This window comes from Bemisia tabaci, chromosome 10 (genome assembly GCF_918797505.1).
Source record: "Bemisia tabaci chromosome 10, PGI_BMITA_v3".
Taxonomy (NCBI): Eukaryota; Metazoa; Arthropoda; class Insecta; order Hemiptera; family Aleyrodidae; genus Bemisia; species Bemisia tabaci.
The window spans coordinates 30,404,189-30,407,212 of NC_092802.1; positions in this window are offsets into that span (position 1 = coordinate 30,404,189).

Sequence of the window (3,024 nt, forward strand, 5' to 3'; positions counted from 1 at the left end):
ATCAGGTATCTCAACCGTTGAAACAGCTTGCAGGTTCCACACTTGATCAACTCAGCAGGGATATTTCCCGGACCTGGAGCTTTATCGTTCTTCAGCTCTCGTACGGCCTTTACCACGTCCTCCATATGGATCTCCAAGTTATGATTATCGTTAGTATACTCCAAGCTTACGCCTCCATCTTGAAATTCAGGTCGCCTTTCTGTCAGTAAATTTTTAAAATACCCCTCCAGTTTATCAATGGATATCGGAGATATTAAGTCACGCTTCATGTCCCTTCGCAGCCCTTTCAGCAACTTCCAGCTCTCAGTGCTTTTCCTTCCTCCTATGTACGTGTCTATTTTGTTACAGCTCCTCTCCCAAGATTCGTTCTTTTTCTTGGTTATGAGCCTTCGTACCTGCGTCTGAGCTTTTTTATACGCCTCTTTGTCTTCTGTTTTTTTAGAGGAAAGGAACTGATGATATTTTTTCCGTTTCTCCTGAATCTCCTTCTCAATTTCTTCGTCCCACCAGTAAGGTTTTTCGCTAACTTTCCTATCATCAGCGACACCAAGAGCTTCCATTGCTGCCGAGTGAATGCAATCCTTCAGGAACTGATACTGCTGTTCGGTATCACCGTCCCTTGATTCGCCCAACTTCTCATCCAAGCGCTTTCCATATAAAGCCCTTACACTTGGATGCTGCAAGCTGTCAATGTTATAGTTTACAAGCTTGACACGATCTTTTTGTTGGTGAACTTCTTCCTGTGCTTGCCTGGTCTCCTGGCTCCCTTTCACTGGGAAAGCTATTTTCGCCCCGAGGAAATAATGATCACTGCCGCAGGAAAGACCTCTCCACACTCTAACTTGCTGAATCTTCATTCCCGTGTCTTGTCTGACAACCACATAATCAATGATTGATTTCAATCCGCGAGTAGACTGAACCCAAGTAAATTTATGGATATCCTTGTGTTGGTAGAACCCATTGAGCACCTTCATGTCCCTTTGCTCACATACGTCAATGATACGGGCTCCGTTATCATTTAGTGCCGCCTCTCCGAAAGGGCCGACGATCTTACTTTTAATTTGACGTCCTATTCTACCATTGAGATCTCCCAACACAATGATTTCCCTCCTGGATCCAATCTTACCAATTTCCTCGTTCAATTCTTCGAAAAATTGGTCCTTCACTGCGACAGTGGAATCATCGTTGACTCCATACACTCCCAAAATGGTGATTTTATGGCCAAACACTGTCATATTCATCTTTATCATTCGGGGGTTAACAGCTTCCCATGTAGTGATGCACTTCCGTAGGCTCTTGCGAATAAGAATTGCAACACCCTGTTGAGCTCGCTGATCTTTTTCCACGCCACTATAAAACAAATCGTACTCCTTTACACTTACAGAGCCTTGTCCTTTCTTCTTCGTTTTTAATACCGTGACATCAAATCCGTGACTCCCTATCTCCGATACCACTTCCGTCATTTTCGTAGAAATTCCTTGTACGTTCCATGTTCCAAAAACCATCATCCGTTTACGTAATTTTTTCCGATAAATCCGTTTATTTCCATTTGTACCGAGGCAATTGTTATTGGGTCTTTTAACAGTATTCCTTTTTCCGAGTATCGGGGAGTTAGCCCGATGACTCAACCCCCAACCTGGAGGACCGGGGTTTGATTTCGGAGTTTCCTCTCCTAGACAGGTTGCTTCCACTACAGCTGAGAGCCCTGTCTGCCCTTCCAATGGGTGGTTCATACGCCTTGAAGCCGGTGACCATCTCCACTACCCCATGAGGCAGGGGTTACCAGCTGGGGTCCGCAGGATTGCTAAACCTGTGACATCAGTCCCCCATACGGGAAAGCATTTAGTTTACATACATTTAGCAGTTTGAGAGCATTACTCGCCCTAAAAAAACTGACGTTGACGGTGGAAAAAACCGTCATTTTTTCAAAACTTAGCTCCAAAACCACAAACTTTCGGAAGAGAAAAACTCATATCATCTAATGAGTCTGCGGGATGATTTTGCTCCCCGGTTTTATGAACCGTCAATTGGATGTCATCTTGCAATCGTAATATATCTACGCATCTGACCTTTTTTTTAAAAATAAAAAAGTCCATCTATTTCAAGCAAGGCTTAATTTGTGAACTTTTCTCATCCGACTTTGATACGTAAGTCTCAGCTTTTGTGCATTTTCTAAATCTCATTTTCCCTATCCCCGTTTGACAATGAGGTCGTAAGGAACCCGATACGTCCCGGTCCTATAAACAAATTAGTTTTTGGCCTTGAATACCCATATTTCGCGTGTTTTGTTCTTTAATCCTTGTCATATTTGTGCAATTGCATGTGTTCTTTTCATTTCTATGATAAACACACTTCGACAGGTAACATTCCTTTGATTTTCATTCGCTTAAGAATAAAATTGTTTTATTTTAATAAACGGTCAATTAATGCTTTTTACTGATGCCAAACCTGAACAACCTGAAATTTTTCCTAGATGAGGTCTCGATGAAAATAACTATTTTCAATAACAAAAAGTTTTCCCTTTTATTTATTCTCTCCTTGTTGTTCTTATTTCCTCATTTCGTCTCATTTTTTGGTTAAAAAACGAATGCTCACTTTATTCAATAATACGATGAAAGCAAATTGTCATCGCAAATATTTCGAAGAATATCTGGTAGAAATTTGATATTTACATTTACTTCAAAATAAATGAAGGAAAACTTATTTTTGGATACCTTTGTATAAATTGTCATTTTTCAGGCCAAAAACTGACCCCAAACGGTTAACATTTTTTAATTTTATTCTAAAAAAAAAAAAAAAAAAAAAAAAAAAAAAAAAAAAAAAAAACAAGAAATAAACAAAATGAATAACTGTAGAGACCTATAATGCTCCCCCTATTTTCCCATCAGCGGGCCTCAACTGGGGCGCGGGCACATTTGTTCACCAAACAATTGATGTTTTTGATCTTAATCTATGTTTGGAGGGAAGTGACCCACAAAGGTTTCTAAAAAATAACTTTATATATTAAAACCACCTATGGTGAAT